The sequence below is a fragment of the Garra rufa genome, chromosome 10, assembly GCF_049309525.1.
Source record: "Garra rufa chromosome 10, GarRuf1.0, whole genome shotgun sequence".
NCBI classification, from domain to species: domain Eukaryota; kingdom Metazoa; phylum Chordata; class Actinopteri; order Cypriniformes; family Cyprinidae; genus Garra; species Garra rufa.
In genome coordinates this window covers 49,604,536-49,625,696 of record NC_133370.1, presented here as the reverse complement: position 1 = coordinate 49,625,696, position 21,161 = coordinate 49,604,536, and the positions used below count along the sequence as shown (strand labels likewise).

At 42.0% G+C, this 21,161-nt stretch overlaps 1 pseudogene; it reads right to left on the bottom strand.

Annotated features, from left to right (window-relative positions):
• Positions 1-8,536: 8,536 nt before the first annotated feature.
• Positions 8,537-20,912, bottom strand: LOC141344622 (alanine aminotransferase 2-like; annotated as a pseudogene).
• Between the last annotated feature and the right edge of the window lie 249 nt (positions 20,913-21,161).

Below are 21,161 nucleotides of genomic sequence, written 5' to 3'. Positions count from 1 at the left end.
CACCCTTTACAAAAAAAGGTAAAAACGCGATGTAGGATGATTTTGAACTTGGAGTGAAAAATGAGATGGGAGTTTTTCAACATACCCTTACTCTCTTGAACTGGAAAACCAGACTCTAAACACAGACATTAACAAGACAAGTTCCCTTCCGGGAACTCAACACTGTGTCCTGAAACGCTGTGGGGAACGCCATTGGCGAGCCGCACTCTGAGTCATAGTCCAACAACCAATAGAATGACGGGAGTGACGTCACAGGCGCGGTGACGTCAGCGACCAGGAAGTATATAAGCACGTGCGTTTGAAGCCTGCGTCAGCTTTTGTCATTCAGCGAGAGCGCTCTGTGTCTGTCTGTCTTTATAACATATTGCTGTTTTTTGTGCCAGTTTGCACACCTTTATTTTGAGCAATATGTCAACCAAAGGGGGAAAGAAAGTTAAAGAAACTAAGGCGGTACAGCAGCCACATAGATAGTGTGTTCTTCCCTGCCAACGCTTCATTGTTGTTGGGATACACACAGTCTATGTGTAGTCTGCTTGGGTGCGGAGCATGCACAGTCAGCCCTCGAAAAGGCTGACTGTCCACAGTGTGAGCTTCTTCCACTGCGGGTGCTCCATCCCTGGAAGGCTCTCTCCGAGGAGGGAGCCTTCACCAGCGTTCCTTGCGGGTCTGGCCCCGCTTCCGTTAAGGCGGAGCAGCAGCTGCACTCGTGGGGATCGCAGCTAGATCTACTAGAGGTAGTTGAGACGGGTGATCCCCTATCTCCTCCCTATCTGGTGGATCGGTAAACCTCCTACTGGATAAGGAAGCCCGTAATGCGGTTACTTCCTTCCAGAAAGAATTTTCAACGCTTCCCCTATCTTCCTCCGAGGAGGTTGATGTGGAGAACGTTGTCAAAAGTATTCAACCGCCCCCCCCCCCCCCCCCCCCCGATCGCCTCAGTATGAGGAGCTGTTGGACGTGCTGACTAATGCAGTAGCTAAATAAGAAAAGATACTAAGTTAGCACTTCCAAAGCGGAGCTTTCTGTTCTTCCCTGATCTGCACACTGAACTGTCTAGATCATGGGGAAAACTAGAAAGAAAAGATGATGTCGCGGGTTGAACAGACGCTAGCCAGCTATCTGTCACCCAGCCTGGCATCATCCTTGAAAGTTCCGTCTTTGCTTTCCAGGCCGCCTAAAATAATTTCAGGCTTGATGGGCAAATTGCATACGTGTCGGGGTTGCTGGACGGGAGCAAATACCCCAGCCGTGTACCAGCTCCTCACATAAGAGGCTCATATTAGGAGCATTGCAGCCCGTTTCCCTCCGGTGAGACCTAGAGGGCGGGATTAGCAATACTCCTGACTGGGGGCTTCAAAGACTAAGCCCGATCTGAGGGTCGTGCTTTAGTCTAAGAGGTCCTCGGCTAAACGGCCCTGACGGCGGTACCACAGGGCCAATGAGGGCAGCCCCTCTCGAGGGGGTTTGCGCTGCACCACAGTTTATGGTCACTAAAACCCCTCGGGGCCCTCAGGAGATCTGTCAGCCTTCTCTCCCTGTGTTACAGGGTGCGGCAATCTCCCGCAAATATCATTCTCTAGCCGTTCCGCCCGGAAACGTAGCGGAACTAGAGAGTGTGCTACCCCCACGGGGGTCCTCAGAGAATCTAATTCAGGTGCATCCTGCCAGTATGCTGTTACAGGTCACCGAATCAGTTCCTTAAATAGATCCAGAAACCAGTCTCGAGAGGCTGGTTCCCTGAGTAGAATTTCTGGCAGCGTGGAAACTACTGCCAAATGTTTCTACGTGGGTCCTGCATATTGCATTCAATTCGGCGCCAAGCCGCCACCTTTCAGCGGGGTATTTCCTACTCTTGTAAGCCCCGAGCAGGGTCTGGTAATGGAACAGGAAGTAAAAACTCTCCTGAGGAAGGAGGCCATCGAGGTGGTCCCTCCTCAACAATCCGGGTTCTACAGCCGGTACTTCATTGTTCCCAAGGAGGATGGGGGACTGCGGCCCATTCTAGATCTCAGACAGCTAAACCTCTCAGTCAGAAGACTGAAGTTCAAAATGTTAACTGTCAGACATGTCGTGTCTCAAATCAGGTCTGAGGACTGGTTTGTCACGATAGATCTAAAAGACGCATACTTTCACGTCTCCATCCTTCCTCAACACAGGAAGTTTCTCAGGTTCGCTTTCAGGGGCAAAGCTTACCAATACAGAGTTCTTCCGTTCGGCCTAGCGCTCTCACCCCGAACTTTCATGAAGTGTGTGGATGCTGCTCTGGCTCCTCTGCGACTCCAGGGCATCCGCATACTCAACTACATAGACGATTGGCTCATCCTAGCCAGTTCAGAACAGTTAGCGGCTCAACATCGAGATGTTGTTCTTGCTCATATGGAAAAGCTGGGGTTGAGGCTCAACGCCAAGAAAAGTGTGCTTTCTCCATTACAGGGAACCACTTATCTAGGTGTAGTTTGGGATTCGACCACAATGCGGGCACGAATGTCACCTGCTCGGATCGAGTTGATCCTTACTGCAGCAAATGCGGTCAAGCTAGGCTTGCTACTCACTGTCAAACAGTTCCAAGTACTGTTAGGTCTTATTTCAGCTGCATCCAACGTGATACCTTTTGGTCTGCTGCACATGAGGCCGCTACAGTGGTGGCTCAGAACCAGAGGGTTTTCCTCGAGGGGGATACCCATTCCGCAAGATCAAGGCATGCGGCGCTGCCTACGGGCCTTAGACATGTGGAAGAAGCCCTGGTTCCTATCTCAAGGCCCAGTGCTGGGAACTCCTTGCCACCGCGTCACGCTAGCGACAGATGCATCCCTCACTGGGTGGGGAGAGGTCATGAGTGGCCACTCGGACCGCGGCCTATGGAACGACCACCATCTCTCCTGGCACATAAACTGCCTAGAGATGCTGGCTGTATTCCGGGCTCTGAAGCATTTCCTTCCAGACCTCAGAAACCATCACGTGTTGGTCCGTACAGACAACACTGCGGTAGTCTATTATATAAACCACCAGGGGGGTCTGCGTTCACGCCCCTTATACAAGCTGGCGTGCCAGATCCTCCCGTGGTCTCAAGGAAAGCTTCTCTCGCTGAGAGCAGTCCATATTCCTGGACGTCTCAATGTGGGAGCAGACGTCCTGTCGAGGCAGGGGCCGAGGCCCGGGGAATAGATGCTTCACCCAGAAGTGCTGAAGCAGATTTGGAGAGTGTTTTTTGGCCAGGTTCAAGTGGACCTCTTGCGACTCAAGAGACATCCCAATGGTCCCTGCTGGTACTCTCTAGTGCCTTCAGTTCCTGCGGGACTGGACGCTATGGTACAGACATGGCCGAGGCCTCGTCTGTACGCCCTTTCCCCGATAGTTCTGCTCCCGGGAGCTCAGGAATGAGAGTGACCCCTTCGGGGCACATCTCATAGAGGTCAGTCTCTCAACCGAGGTTGCTGAGACCATCCTTCACTACAGAGCTCCCCCTATAAGGAAACCCTATGACCTTAAGAGGAAGTGGTCTGCTGCACGATGTAACCAGCACCAGTTTGACCCAGTTTACTGCCCGATTGATACAGTACTGGAGTCTCTGCAGCCTCGCTTTCCGCAGGGCCAACCCACTCCACCCTGATGGCGGATGTGGCAGCGGTATTGGCCTGCCACTCCCATTAGGTGTCTGTTAGTGGGTAGAGTCCCCTTGGTCATACGTTTTCCTCCACGTTGCACCTGGTCACCATGGTACAGACGTGGCCGAGGCTTCGTCCGTACGCATTTCCCCCGATCGCTCTGCGGTGCACTCAGGTTGAGACCCTGTGGGGTCCCAAGCCTCTATTTCTCCATTCTTGGAGCGCGACCAAAATTGGAAGTATAACTGCATACGGTCACAAAAGCATGTGGCATAAACAGAGCTATCAGTAGGTGGATCATAGATGCTATTTCTACTAATTTCAAGTCCTCTGGTCTCCCATCCCCATGGGGAGTCAAGACTCACTCCTCCTGAGGCTGTTTGCCTCTAAAAGCTCTGGTGTCCCTAGCCAGGACATCTGCAGCGCTGCGGGTTGGTCTTCACCTCTGACGTTCGTCAGATTCTATGTACAAAAAAGCTGAGCTCCTTTGTAACCTCTCGCCTCAGTAAGGCTAAGCCCGGAGAGATTCAGCCCCCTCCCTAGCCAGGAGGAGACTTCTCAAGGCGCATTCTTTCTTTCAGAAAGAAGAGAAGTCCTTTCGCCATCTTTCTCCTCGAGTGCCTGAGGGCCGAGGAGTATTTCTCCCCCTGCGTTGGTTGCATGACAAGCAGCGGTAGAGAACTGCATCCTCATGTGCCTAAGGGCCGAGGATCACACTGCCCTCTTGTCCGTGGAATACTAGACAAAGGCTCATGCCTCTCGCGTCCTGGCAAGGTCACCAGACCGAGTCATTTCCAGTCCCTCTTGTTCTGGCTCTTCCCAGACAAAGGACTAAGACTTCTCGTGAGCTCGAGGGCCAAGGAGTACCTCTTGCTCTGGCTGGCAACCAGACAGAGGTCTACCACTTTCCTCATGTGCCGGAAGGCCGAGGAACATTCTGGGCTAAGGACTATTTCTCCCTCTGCACTGGTCAAATGACAGGCAGAGGTCGAGAACCCTATCCTCGTGTGCCTAAGGGCCGAGGATCATATTGCCCTCTTGTCCGTGGAATACTAGACAAAGGCTCATACCTCTCGCGTCCTGGCAAGGTCACCAGGCCGAGTCAATTCCAGTCCCTCTTGTTCTGGCTCTTCCCAGACAAAGGACTAAGACTCCTTGTGCGCCTGAGGGCCGAGGAGTACCTCCTGCGCTGGCTGGCAACCAGGCAGAGGTCGGCCACCTTCCTCATGTGCCTGAGGGCCGAGGTACATATATATCCCTCTTGTCTGGTGGTTTTCACAGACAGAGGTGTATTACCACTCGCGTCCTGGCAATTTCCCCAGGCGGAGCCATTCCAGTGTCCTGGCAAGTTCAGCAGGCACTTCTTGTGTCCCTCTTGTTCTGGCTTTCCCCAGACAAAGGACTACCATTTTTCCTTGTGGGCCTAAGGGCCGAGGTTCATATGTCCCTCTTGTCTGGTGGTTGATCACAGACAGAGATGCATTACCACTCGCGTCCTGGCAATTTCCCCAGGCGGAGCCATTCCAGTGTCCTGGCAAGTTTACCAGGCACTACTTGTGTCCCTCTTGTTCTGGCTGTCCCCAGACAAAGGACTACCACTTTCTCCTCGTGAGCCTGAGGGCCGAGGTTCTTATATCCCTCTTGTCTGGTGGTTGATCACAGACAGAGATGTATTACCACTCGCGTCCTGGCAATTTCTCCAGGCGGAGCCCTTCCAGTGTCCTGGCAAGTTTACCAGGCACTTCTTGTGTCCCTCTTGTTCTGGCTGTCCCCAGACAAAGGACTACCATTTTCTCCTCGTGGGCCTGAGGGCCGAGGTTCATATATCCCTCTTGTCTGGTGGTTGATCACAGACAGAGATGTATTACCACTCGCGTCCTGGCAGGATTCCCAGGCGGAGTCACCACAGTGTCTTAGCAGGTAAGTATTCTAGACGCTGTTTCCTTCACGGTCTGGCAGAAACCAGACGAAGGACTATCTTTTCCTCGTGTGCCCGAGGGCCGAGGTACATTTATCTCCCTCTTGTCTGGTGGGTTCCACAGACAGAGATGTATTACCACTCGCGTCCTGGCAATTTCCCCGGGCGGAGCCATTCCAGTGTCCTGGCAGGTTCACCAGGCACTACTTGTGTCCCTCTTATTCTGGCTGTTCCCAGACAAAGGACTAAGACTCCTCGTGTGCCCGAGGGCTGAGGAGTACCTCTCGCGCTGGCTGGCAACCAGGCAGAGGTCCACCACTTTCCTCGTATATATATATCCCTCTTGTCTGGTGGTTGTCACAGACAGAGATGTATTACCACTCGCGTCCTGGCAATTTCCCCAGGCGGAGCCATTCCAGTATCCTGGCAAGTTCACCAGGCACTTCTTGTGTCCCTCTTGTTCTGGCTGTCCGCAGACAAAGGACTACCACTTTCTCCTCATTAGCCTGAGGGCCAAGGTTCTTATATTCCTCTTGTCTGGTGGTTGATCACAGACAGAGATGTATTACCACTCGCGTCCTGGCAATTCCCCCAGGCGGAGTCTTCCAGTGTCTTGGCAGGTAAGTATTCCAGACACTGTTTCCTTCTTGTTCTGGCACCCTAGTGTCACCAGACAGAGGGAACTTCTTCTCTGGAGTGGTACACCAGAGACTCAACGCGTTCCTTTCCCTTGGCCTAGCAGCACAGACACTAGGCAGGGCTTTGGAATTATGGCGGCGTTGATATCTCGTTCCCCACAGCGTTTCAGGACGCAGTGTTGAGTTCCCGGAAGGGAACGTCTCAGGTTACGTGTGTAACCCTGGTTCCCTGAGGGAACGAGACACTGCATCTCAGACCATACTTCCCGCATCCCTGCGGCGCTTGCTTCATTCCTATGAGCTGACGCCGGCTTCAAACGCACGTGCTTATATACTTCCTGGTCGCTGACGTCACCGCGCCTGTGACGTCACTCCCATCATTCTATTGGTTGTTGGACTATGACTCAGAGTGCGGCTCGCCAATGGCGTTCCCCACAGCGTTTCAGGACGCAGTGTCTCGTTCCCTCAGGGAACCAGGGTTACATACGTAACCTGAGACGTTTTTGAGGTTAAAAAGCATATAAATGGATTCCCCCCCCCACCACCATTTCACTAGATAAGACTCTTCTACCTTGGATGGGATCATTTAGAGCCTTTTGAAGCTGCATTTAAACTGTATTTTGAAAGTTCAAACTCACAGGCACAAAATGTTTTCCTCAAAATGCAAAATTTCTTAACGACTGAAGAAAGAAAGACATGAACATTATCTGTAAATGTTTGTTCTGGAAGTGAACTACTCCTTTAAGTGTTGTGAACTAAAGACTAGAATGATGTCAACCAAAAATGGCTGCTCTTGACCTCTGAAACAGCCAATAGTGAGCCTGCTCATGTGAAGTCACTGCAGCACAACACCAATCATTTAATGCAACTACAATAAAATCATTTAATTAAAGGTCATATCGGAATTCCCGTAATTACGAGATTCCAACTTGTAAAAAGCGTTCACTTCCATGTACAACTTGTGAACTGGGAGTCTTCTGAGAGCTACGACTTTTACCACATGACTGCTGTACCACCTGACCAATGTAGGCTCTCTTTAGGCGTTGATAGCGTTGCCATAGAAAAAGCATATTTCCAAGTCTGAGGACGTGAACAGCTCCAAGTAGAATGTCACATGCTGTCATCTCGAAATTACGGTAACGCAGCATAAGACTGCACTATTTAATATTTCAATGTATTTAAAAAAAATCATTCTTTGCATTGTGCAAAATGATCACAAATTACTATTGATGATTTGAAATCCTTTTCTATTGGTATGTCTCCAGTTGGAGCAATGATGTGAACATGAATTCCATCAACAGCTCCAATAACTCCAAGAAAGCCATATAGTAGTGGCCAAAAAAAAAACAAAAAAAAAAAAAACAAATGTGTTACTGATTTTAAGCATATTGCATATTTGTTTGGGGTCAATTGTTTTATTTCTAATAAGAATATAATGAAACATGCCAAATTGTGCAGTCATAATTTTTGCCCATGCTGTCATACAAAGAAATTATGAACACATGCAAAAATAAGAGAGGACAAACAAAATAATTAATAACTGATTATGTTGTAGTCAATGCCAGTGTTGCCAATTTAGTGATTAAGTGACTTCCTAACCCCTTTTGTAATTTTTAATTGCTACTATTATTTCTGCAGTTAGAGAATTGATTTGTAGAGTGGAAGAATTGAAGTTTCTTACATAGTTAAAAAAAAAGTTGACATCTTGATGATCAAGTTTGTATCAATTTCCTCCTGACACTACAGCAACAGACAGAAATAACTTCCTTAAAACAACTTATTGTGAAAATACTAATGTGTTTTTTGCTCAATACTGTATTCATTATACATATCAATTTAAAGGAATTACATGAAAGAAATACAACAAAAAATACACAATTGCAGAATAATGTCTGTTTTCGAATTTGTAAAAAGTTGTAATATTTGATAGTAGGCATATTTCCTTTATATTTTCTTGTTGTTGAATGAATATCTATGAATATCTTCATAGATCTTTACTTCTCTAGGTGTTGATGTCGGATAATTATGACGAGATGTGTGCAGGCATACAACACAAAAATCCTGAAATATCATCACCAAATCCTGACAAGTTTAGTTCATAATCACAGATTAGCATCATTTACTAGATATGATGACAAAGTTGTCAGCAAAATAGTGATTTTGAAGATGAATCAAAACATTTTGAGAATAACATATTATAATAAGTTGCAGATCCCCAATATGAGTGAGATGCTCAACATGTATGCATGTAAGTGATGATTGCAGTGATGCAGTTGATCAAAATGTCCTTCCAAGTTCCAACAGAGAATAACATATGCATTATTTTATTACTTTATTTTTCAAATATAAAAACAGTTTTATACAATTGGGGCAGTTAAGAGATTCATCCATGTTAGAAAAAGTATTTCGACTGATTGGTAAAAGCAATTAATGGATGAAAATGACACTAATAAAACTTCATGAATCGCGTGTGGAACGTCTTCAACCTTTGCAGAGCATCTTCCATTATGTTCTCTTGAGTTGCCACCAAAAGCCTGAGAAACAATAAGAATCGGTTTTAACTGAAAATCTACGGGATGCTCTGAAATGTGATTAAGATGGGCTAACATTAATAGTTTATTAGAACGCTTGCCGTGGTAAGCATAACTAAATAATGTACATTTTTATCATTATTTAGAGGGTTTTGTATGAGGAAGTCAATCACATCACTTGTGCAATAACTGACAAAAACCTGATGTGATGGCTGTCCTTTCTCTGTCCGTATTCACAGCCCGGCCTCAAATGCAGACCTGTTTCCTCTAGCAAATGCCAACAGTACAGCATGTCTGGTTCCATCTGTCTTTTCTATGAAGAGAAAACAACTTTTTAACTGTAGGAAAACATCATGAAAGAAAATGTTAAAACTAGATATATTACTGCTGTCACAACACAGAAGAGCAGACTCAGAGAATACAGCTACTGAGTTACAGTATACGGTTACAAAGTTTATTTCCAGAAATTCAGAATCTACAGCAGGTAAGGCACTTAGCTTTGATCAAGCTATGAAAGTATCTTGCAGGTGGAATGGATCACAGAAACGGATGGATAGAGCAACACAGTCCAATATGGTGAGTAGCTGGGTGGTAATTTAGGGTAACATAAAGAAGCCGGAGAGTGAGTGCTTGTAAAGTGTTGGTTTATAGGGAAGTCCATGATTAAGGATTGCATGTGCGCATGATTAGAACTCCAGCGTTTGAGATCGTGTGGGTGGAGTGATTGGATCTGGTGCTGTGGTGTTGGCTGATTCTGTGACAGTACCCTCTTCTCCAGGGGCGGCTTCCGAAGACCTCCAAAGTGGATGACTTCGACCCCTGGGTGCTGGACAATTCAGATGATTCTGATGGAACTCTGTAAGCAAAGATGGATCCCCGAATGTCATCACAAAATACCCAAGAGAGTTCCTCTGGACTGTCCCAGTCCACCAGGCACTCATGGAGGCAGCTCATCTGTGGGAATCAGCACCACCAGATCCTGTGGAGGGAGGAACCAGAGGGTTAGTACAAGGTTTGAGTAGTGAAACATGGAATGTAAGGGATATATTGTACTGTGCTAGTAGGTTGAGACAGTAAGTGACTTAATCGATTTGGTGCTGGATGGTGAAGGAACCAATGTAATGGCACAAGGGAGTCGGCCTGGCTTTTGTTTCCAAACTGCCTTCTGTAGTTGGATGTGTGCTGAATACCAAACTCTCTCGCTTACCTCACACCAGTGTTTCACAGTTGGGACTTCACAAGGCTCATCTGATCAGGGAAACAGGGGTGGTTGAAAATGCACTGGAAGGGTGTTAGCCCTGTGGATGGGTGACAAAGAGAATTATGTGCGTACTCGGCCTAAGGGAGATAGTAAACCCTACGATGTTGATGGTTGTGGCAGTATGACGTCAGGTGATGGATTAATTCCTGGATTTTATGCTCAGTTTCAAGTTTCAAGTTTACTTTATTTATATAGCACATTTAAAACAGCCGCAAGACTGACCAAAGTGCTTTACAATTGGAAACATCAGCAAGAAAAATTAAAAGGAGACAAGACATATTAATAAGAAATGGATTAGACAAAATAAAACTTAATAGGCAATTGAAAACAAATGGGTTTTTAAAAGTTTGGCTTTTGGTTTGTGGAGGGTATCCTGAAGAGAGGCTGATTAAAACCCTTAGCAGTTGGAAAAAGGATTTTAAGACCTGTGAGAAGAACTGTGGTCCCCGATTAGAGACGATGTATTCCGTAACTTTAAAATACTAGATGATGTGTAGAAACAAGGCTTCAGCAGTTTTTATGGCAAAGGGAAGGCCCTTAAGGGAAATGAGCTGACAAGCTTTGGAGAATCTGTCCACTGTGATCAGTATGCAGGTATTGTTGTCTGGTAGTGATAGGTCAGTCATGATATCAACTCCTATATTGCACCAGAGTAATCTGGGAATGGGCAATGGTAACAATTTACCTTCAGTTAAGTGATGAGGGGTCTTGGAGTCATCTTACTTGAACAGTAATGGTCAGAGTGCAATGGGTGATAATACCTCTGCCCAGCAGTTTGCCCAGAATAGTACTGATGTTTAGTGGGCGTGAGCAGGGGATTTTCCTGAGGTGGAGATGGCAGTAGTTAAAGATTTCCCAGCAGAACCAGAGTCAATAAGGGCCACCGTTGAAGCAAAATAATGAGTTGTATTTATGGTGATCCCAGTATGATTCAGGCAAGAAACCTTTTTCAGCAGTGGTGCTTTCCTTTTACATGCAGTGAGGCATTGAGCAATCCTGGATGTGAGCAGTGAAAGCAAATAGTGTGCGTGTTACAGGTGCATCCAATTCCCATAAGGTCTTTGCCCACTGTAGAGCTCTGCCTGACAGTATATAGAAAACAATTCACACTGCAAAAGAAAACCGCTGGAATCCAGCAAAGGAGAAGGTACAGAGGTGGACAGTAAGAGTGACTGTTGTAGTGTTTAAATTAGTTCCACAAAGAGATCTGAAGATGTATTAGCTGTCTCGCTGCACTCTATAATGTTTGTGGTCTGGTCTACTGTCACAATACAGAAGAGGAGACTCAGAGAATACAGCTGATAGAGTTTATTGGCAGGAATTCAAAATCTACATCAGGTAAGGCAGCTTTGATCAGGTTCTGGTATATCTTCCAGGTGGAGTAGGCCACAGAAGAAGACAGTGCAACAGTCCAATGAGGTGAGTAGTCGGGTGGAGATGCAGGGTAACATAACCAAGACCAGACAGTGAGTGCTTGTGAAGTGTTGGTTTAAATCATGGATGGGAAACTGGCGGCCCACAGGCCATATGTCTTTTAGTACAGCCAGCTGGATCATATTTGAGCTTCTTATAAGACTTACACAGCACTGAGGATAAATTTTAGGCTACGTTCACACTGTCAGTTTTTGGGATTGACAACGGCATTTACAGTCTCGAAATGTCCCGTTCCTGCGGACAGAACACAAAACTGACGGGAGCGCCTCTGGTGGAGACTGGATAGAAAACGTAAATATTACACGCAGCTCATTTATCCATTACTGTTAGTTACTGAACCACACATAAAAGTGGTCTTGATTGCACAGATCATGCCACAGCATCCCGATTGGGATAATGTAATGTTTCTGACTCTAAAATGCATCAGCCATCATTTACCTAAATGACATACACTCTTAAAAATAAAGGTTCTTTACTGGCGTTGATGGTTCCAAAGAACCTTTAACATCCATGGGATCTTTTCATTCCACAAAAGGTTAATTTTAAAGTAAAAAATCTTCTTCAAATATTCTTCATACTAAGACAAAATTTCTTTTAAAAACGGGTTCACAGAAAGGATATTTGAGGAACCCAAACGGTTTGTTGAGCCTCTGATAAGCTTGAGGTCATGGATATCTGCTTGGTATTCCTCCTAATTAACAACAGCACTTCTAAGTGTCAGTGTCATTTACAAATTGGTGTAATACAGATTCTCACCTTGGCCCATTTTATTGCTTTCGGAGGGAAGTGTAGAGAGGGGAAGACAAAAAACCCGGCCTTCAGTGTTTGGCAGCTGATCCCTGGCAGCTCAGCAAAGACCTCCTGAATCCGACCAATGTTTTTACAGATCGTATTTTTAATGAACTGGACCTCCTGATAGAAAAAATTGATTCAGTCAAATTCAAAATCAAGAAGCTGTGACAGACCCATAATTGTATTTGACTAATATTTTTTTACTCATATTGGCCTTTTTCAGGTTTACTGATACATACAACCAAAGATGCCAGTTAGTTGCAACCCTGCTCCTTTTTGTCTGTAATTTTTTTAATGATCCTGAACACCTTGGTGAAGAGTGTTTGATATGTATTCTACAATTTAAGGTACATTTTGCACATGAAGAAAGTCTCAAAACAATGTTTTGAAGCATGGCTGTTGGTTTGAGCTGGATGAAGCTAGTCCTTAGCTGGTCATGAGCTGATCAGGACCAACTTAGGACCAGCACATAACCAACTTATACTAGCTCATGACCAGCCAAGGACCATCTTAAACTAGCTTTAAAGCAGCGGCCATGCTTCAAAACATAACTAAACAGCGTGTGTGGTTTTTTCAACAGATGAGGCATACTGGAGCTAAACTCTTTAGGACGAGTTTGGACACCCCTGCTGTAGAGTATTGTTGAGTTTGCTTGGTAACGCTTTAGATTACGGCCCGCAAAGAACTATGTAAGTAAACTGAATTTACGGTGTAAGTTTCTGTAATTATAGTGTACCTTTATATAACGAACATGTAGGTATAGTGGAAGAATATGTTAATTTTGTGTAATTAGGAGGTAACAAACCAGATATGCAACATGCAAAGAACTACATAACTATACTGAAATTACGGTGTACGTTTCTGTAATTATAGTGTACCTATAAAGAACGTACATGTAGGTATAAGGGAAGAATGTGATAAATTTGGGGAAAAATAAGGGGGTAACAACCCAGATATGCAACCTGCAAAGAACTACATAAGTATACTGAACTTACTGTGTATGTTTCTGTAATTATAGCGTACCTATTAAAGCACGTACGTGTAGGGAGAACATATGTTACATTTTGATAATTGGAATAACAACCAGATATTCGACCTGCAAAAAACTGTAAGCAAACCTAAGTTACGGTGTTAACAGGTATCTTTATTACTGTGCCAGGCATAAATCGTACGTTTGGTGTATTTACACGTAAGCTTTTTTAAATTACTGGTAATATACACTCTTGTTGCATGTAATTACAGGGTAAGTGCGCCATCTGCGGGCTGTAAATTAAAGTGGCGATTGTTCCGCTCTTGTTCAAAGAAGTTACAGGGTAAGTAGACATCTGCGGGCTGTAAATTAAAGTGGAGATTGTTACCCCCTTGTTCAAAGAAGTTACAGAGTAGGTACAATACATATACACACAATCTGAAAATATATCTCAAATATATCTAAACGTATTTTTTAAAGTTGCTAATCTCACTCCTACCACTAAACCTAACGTTAACTATGACTGTACAGTAATACAAATATAAAAGACAGGAAAGTGCAATCATAATCATTTATTTATTGCAAAAATCAACAGCTGTACAAAAAAGTAATCCAAATAACGATGCGTCTGCAGCCACAGTCCTCTCTGGCGGAATACTGTAGGCTTGAGGTGCAGTAGGATGAGAGCAGAATTTAAATTGTTAATCGCTGAAAATATTATTCAGATTGTCTTGATCCACTCCTCAAAGGCGCCCACGCATCATTTCAACACATTTCACCAGAAAAACGGCATGTCGTAATCTGTGACGAATGCAGGCGAGAGCCAATGAACGTCCGATTTTCCTGTCGCAAAATTCACTACAGCACGGGTTTATGGCTGATGCTGCTGGACTCGCTGTTCGGGATGCAGATGAAGATCGCCCGGATAAAGGCTTGAAATTGGGTCTGGTCCTCGCAAATCGTATAGATTCTGAAGATCTGGGTTACAGCACACGAATAAAATTGTTTCATTTTGTAATTAAGATGCGTGTTCCGTGTATTTTATGGTTCTGTTGTTAGTCACAGCATGTCAGAGAAAACGCCTCATGTGTCCCACCACGGTAAACGAAGTGAATATTACATGAATGATTAAACGATTGCAGAAATTTTATGTATTTTAAGGGTTTAAATTGTAGTCTTGATAACATATATGTAGACATAGTCTAGTGTCTGTAAAAACGTAAATAAATGTATGTTTTGTAGAACCACATTTAACGTAAAATACATACGAATTATTATGAGGTCACATTTATATGTATTGTCTACCTACCCTGTAACTTCTTTGAACAAGAGCGGAACAATCGCCACTTTAATTTACAGCCCGCAGATGGCGCACTTACCCTGTAATTACATGCAACAAGAGTGTATTTTACCAGTAATTTAAAAAAGCTTACGTGTAAATACACCAAACGTATGATTTATGCCTGGCAAGTAATAGAGATACCTGTTAACACCGTAACTTAGGTTTGCTTACAGTTTTTTGCAGGTCGAATATCTGGTTGTTATTCCAATTATCAAAATGTAACATATGTTCTCCCTACACATACGTGCTTTAATAGGTACGCTATAATTACAGAAACATACACAGTAAGTTCAGTATACTTATGTAGTTCTTTGCAGGTTGCATATCTGGGTTGTTACCCCCTTATTTTTCCCAAAATGTATCACATTCTTCCCTTATACCTACATGTACGTTCTTTATAGGTACACTATAATTACAGAAACGTACACCGTAATTTCAGTATAGTTATGTAGTTCTTTGCAGGTTGCATATCTGGTTTGTTACCCCCTAATTACACCAATTTAACATATTCTTCCCTTATACCTACATGTTCGTTATATATAGGTACATTATAATTACAGAAACTTACACCGTAAATTCAGTTTACTTACGTAGTTCTTTGCGGGCCGTAATCTAAAGCGTTACCGTTTGCTTTGTGTCGTTCTTCCTGCTCATTCTAGTTATGGTTTTCTTAGTCTACATTCCCCTTGTATCCTTTCTGTAGTATTTAGTTTTCCTATATATTTTTTATTAGTAATTTGCATTAAGACTTTTTCTTTAGAAGAACCTTTATTTTTTCCTAAGATTTAGTTTCCTTTTTAGTTTTCTAGTCATTTTAGTTTTTTTCTAGTCATCGCTTAGATTTGGTTTCCTGCCATCTTAACTCTTTCTCACTGAGAAATTTTAATCAGGGTATGTTATAGACTTCTCATGACACTAACTAATCATATCAATTTGTAGAAAATGGGCATCCGATGACCCCTTTAAATACTAATATGAATTATACCAACCTCAGAGAAGGTGGGAAATGAAGGATCACCAGGTTTTGGAGGATCTGCCATGAGGTCAAGTGCAAGTTGTCCAACAACAGGTGAGCAGGACCTAGTGGACAAAAGTGTACGAGCACATTTCTTCACCGTAGAGTCGAGATTCACCAGCTCTACATAACCACCACGAAACCCACACCTGGACACAAAGAGAATAGAACTAACACAGATTTGCTATTTACTCCATTTGATGATTTAATAAAAGTGCAACAGTCAAACCCACTGGCCCACTCCCATTATTAGTTTAATTTGTTGAGTAGAGAGTAATATTATATGGGGAACGATACAGATTAATTATACATATAGAAATCAAGTAAGAATTTTTTACTAGGAATGTTTTTTCTATGACAATTATTCAAAAGTAATAACCATTTGAAAAGTAAATTTTTCAACTGGTGGTGGTCCGTAGGGAAATACAGTAACAAGAAGAAAAACAAAGTGCAGTAAACCGTAAAACTATTTGCACTGCAAACCATTGTGTTCAGAATTAAGATAATATGGTAAAACACACCAGTTTTCAATATCAAGCAGCAAAACAAGCTGTTCTGTACAGCTAAAAATAGCTGGACACGGATGAGACCAGAAGCCAGACACATTAAATTTATAAATGACCCTGCCCACTCTTACAGGAAAAATTAGGTGGATAGAGTTTGTTTTAGAAACCACAAAGTTGGTCAGATTATTATTCAGGACTATTTACCACTATAAGTGTGAGATTTCATTGTTTTCCTATATACTCCTATTGGGAAAGAAGAAAACCAAAAGACGCAACAGGCTACTCACTTTCCTATGAAGCTCTTGGAGACAGAATTGGAGGAGGTCAGAAATAAGAATTTTGTTTCTACAATGAAGGTTTTCTAAGGTTATAACCATTTGAAAAGTGAATATTTGAACTGGTGGGGGCGCTATAGAGTTTGTACTAGAGACCACAAAGTTGGTCAGATTACTATTCAGGACCACAGCTATAAGTCTGCCAATTTCAGCATTTTCCTATATACTGTTTATTGACTCCTATTGGGAAAAAAAGACGAAAATCAAAAGATGCAATAGCAACATTCAAGAGCACAACAGGCTACTCACTCTCCCATGAATCTCTTGGAGACAGAATTGAAGGAGGCCAGTTCCACAGAGCTGGAAATATTGGAGTCCATTTCTGATAACACCTTCTTGTAGGAATGAAACTCAGTATTGTCTCCATACACACAGCTCTGATACACCTGAGGAGAAACAAATGAGCAAACACGTGAAAGTTTAGCTCCAACATGGATGTTTAAATAATCCTCCTAACACATTAAAAAATTGTAAACATATTTTGCTTTCCCGCATTAGTTTCAATCAGGTGAAACGTGAGCTTTTAAAACAGTCTTTAAAACTTAATATTTTTCAAATAAAACCATATTGTATCTGATTAGTAATCTTAATAAGTAAATTTAAAATTTAAAATTTTACTGCAACTAAAGCAAAACCAATAAGACCAATAGGAACACGGCTGATCTAGAGCTTTAGAAAGATTTGTATTTTATTGACAGAGAGCTCTTAAGTTACCTGAAATAAACTCACCTCATCAGCCAGTAAGAAGAGCCTTTCTTCTGCAGCGAAGCGGATCACTTCTTCTATGGACTTCCTACTTTGTATGTGACCTGATATTCAAAGTAACATTCATTCATCCATTCATGAATCCAAGAAGCTATACTTTCCTTGTTTTTAATATTAGACACCAAATACATTTTATTTTTATAGTCGCATTTCAAAACACTCAAAGGCGGACAGCAGTTCTTGACCAGCTGGAGTTGAGAAGTAATTTAGGAGGAGAGCAAGAATGAGAACATTACAATAATCAATGTGAAGTGACATCAGTAGTAGATAATGTAAGTCATAGAGATGACTGATATTCTCCAGATGGAATTATAAAGGAAGGAGTGATATTATTAATGTGTGCTTCAAAGATAAGCTACTGTCAAGGATGACACCAAACTCCTGACCTGAGAACTATGAAAATTATCAACAGTGAATCAATTTTGACAAATCTGATTTAGTACCAACCTCGGTTTTATCACCATTTTATTTAACCATAATTTTACTTTATTTGTTTACTCCAACCCTGGAGAGCTTTTTTAATTGAACAAATTGTGACCACTGAGAAGAAATAAAACTCAGTATCGTCTACATGCACACAGCTCTGATACACCTGAAGAGAAACAAATAATCTAGTAATGCTAAAGACACTGATGAGCATATTTGTTTGATCAGGACTAGATCAAAATAAATTCTAAATCCTAAAAATATAACCAAGTGGTAGCAGGTAAATACTAAATAAAAGAGGGCCCAAGACAGAGCCCTGAGGAACACCTCTGGTAACGGTGGAGGAATTTTTAATTCATTTTGTTTTAATTGAACAAATTGAGTGTGACCACTGAGATAGAATCTAAACCAGGTTAGAGGGGTAACCAGAGATTTCAATAGAAACTAATCTCTCTATTGGGATTTTTTGAAAAATGATATCAATTGCTGCACATAAATGATGTAAAATTTGGTGTAGTTGTGAGTCCTAAGTCAGCCGGCATTAAAATATCATTAGTAGCTTTTACCGTGGCCATTTCTGTATTATGAAACTATGAAAATTAGCCAATTTTGGAGGGTAAGCAATAGGATTTTTTGACCATGGAATTATTGAAGCACTGTTAAGCGAAGTAACAGAGAAGAAATTATAATGTGCAATAGGATAAAGAAGGTAAACAGGCTTTAACCAAGTGAAATTGCACAGATTTCTCAGAATAATAGAGATATTATTATCTATTGCTGTACCTGTTGGATTCCCTGGGTTGCAGATATAAAGCGCTACTGGATTGCAGGTCTTTCTAGCTGCTTGAAGTGCCCTGCGAAGCTCCTCCACCTGCAGCGTCCAGCCCTGTTCCTCACACAGATGGTACGGTATGATGGCAGCTCCCCAGTAAATGAAGCGTATGTGGGTACAGGTATGAGCACACCGGTCCGACACGAGTCCTCGCTACGAATCAGCAACTTCAGTATATTCTACAGAGAAAATATTTACTCAGTCCAGAACGAAGTGCCACATATCATGTCCAATTATACATTTTCAAACAAAGGTATTCATATGATGATAAATGTTTTTTGTTGAGTGAACCATGAGAGCCGTCTGTGAGCCAGACTGGATGAAGATGTCGTCAGGTGAGGAAGGAACTCCTCCGTCTCTCCTGGTGATGAACTGAGACACACAGTGTTTGATTTTGGCCATTCTACTCGAATCTGTATATGAACCTGAAGAGATGGTCACCACATGGGTATCAAATGCACATGAAAGGATTCAATGCTAAACTCATGCAATTCATATATGTTAATGAATATTTCAACAAACCTGTCCACTTTGTAAAATAATTCAAGCCATTGAAACTGAAAGCTTATGTTCAGTTATTGTTCTATACTTTTAACATTTGACAGTAATATTTGAAGTGGTGCAAATTGTACCTTTCTGATAACATTAATGCTCAACTCTTATTGACTGTTAAGACTTCAGATGAAAAATGATGCTGTTATAAAATTATTATTTTTTCTTTTAGTGCAAGGTATTTCAATGCATGAAAACAGGAAGGTATTCCAGTGTATTTGCAGGGACAAAAGCTCACCTACGCTTCCACCATTCCATTCTCTAAGGAGAGTTTCTGCTCTTTGTTTAACATCTAACGGCAGACTGTCATCCTCCAAAAGAGCTGGATAGAAGCAGGCAGCAAGGACCTGAAAATAAAAAATTATTAGAGATGAATCAATATTGTTTTTGTATAGTTAATATCAACATAATGAATCAGTAACAGAGAGATGTTATAGAGTCTCCTCTTTTCTCTTCATGTCATTAATACTGCAGCTGAACTTCTGTCAGTGAAATAACATCAATCAGAATAAATTTGTGTAATTAATTCTCATATACACAGTATGATCAGTGTGTGTGAGTTTTGCTGAGTGATCATGTGTTTCTGTGCTTTTGTCAACCTATAATTGTGTTGATGGAAATCACCCTTTTAGTTAATAATTAGGGGTGGGCATAGATTAATTTTTTTAATCTAGATTAATCTAGATTAAATCTTGGAATTAATCTAGATTAATCTAGATTAAAATGGCTAATTTGAATTCTGCTGAAGGCATTCAGAATATGTGTGCTACCCAAATAATGACTTAAAGTCTTTGAGAATGGATCATAAAGCTCATAAAGCTGTTCTATGATAATTTGTTGATGAAAATAAATTGTTCAATTAGATGTACTTGTGTTTACTAACTAACTAACAATGAAATTATTTTTTCTACCTATTAGATTGTGTTTTTTTAACGTAAACACCTACCCAGCCCATTACATGTTACACCGTACTTTTATTTTGACAGGTTGCCGTGAAGTTTCTGTGTCATACAGTATGATATGATGCTAGTTTTCTCAAATGAAACGGTAAAAGTGACACTCACAGCAGTTTGGGAGATTGAGTTCAGATATGTTCATGTGAGATGAAAATGCCAAAAATTACCGGGAGCGTCACGTGTGTTTCAGTATGAGTGTAGTAAAAGCTCGTCTCCGCAATGCATACATACAGCTAGGCAAACGGAACATACCGGATTCATATTAAAACGGTCTTTTTGCAATCCAGTTTTCACAGACACTAGTCCATATCGCGATTTGAATTAAGTGACTGACCAACATTTGATTTATGAATCCAAAAAACGACGAATTTACGTGGCATTTCGCTATAGTAGATTCGGTTTTTATGAATGGAGGACGACGCGATCCCGTCTGTGTTTTGGCGGAGGAGACTTAAACGCGCGACCATATTCTACAGTCTTCGGTATACATCCGCGTTAAACTATCAAGGTGAAAGTCATCATAGCTTGCGTAGTTTAGACCCAGCTCCCAACCCAAATTTGAGAATAGATTAACGGCGATATTTTTTTTATCGCGCGATAAGAGTTTCACGTTAACGCAGCACGTTAACGCCGATAACGGCCCACCACTATTAATAATATATATAATCCTTTATTAGTACTGTTGTTATTATTAGTAATAATGATAATTATTATATTCATTAATAATTGTCATTTCTTTTCTCTGACTGAAAAATCTTCTACCCACTTGACGAACAAAGGTGATGGGTTTTATTCCTCCTCTGTGCAGATCCTCTGAAGACAAATCAAGCACCTCATTATAGTTTCTTCTCTCACCCTAAAATCAGTCGACATAAAAATCAGATCATTAAAAAAATCATGTTTCCCTGGGTAACCATAAAATCAGACTACTGCTTAAAAATATGGATTCAGAATAAGAGTCAGTAGATCAGTCATTCTGTGAAAAAGCCACAGAAGGTTATTTCAAACACTCGACTAACGTTGTAAAGTGACATGGTTTTAATAGAATAAACGGTCATGCTTTAATGGTTGTTACCAGAAGTGATCGGTTTGTGAATTATTTTTAAAACAGTAACTATGGCCATGGAAAATGTGTTGCAAAATCATTGCTATTGCTCTGTTTCATTTTATATTTTGCAATTATTTCTTTTGTTTGCAAAAAGCACATTTATTTATTTTTATGTGCAAAACTTTTTATTCAAATATTTTGTATGTGGCATTGATTTGACTCCATAACCATGTAC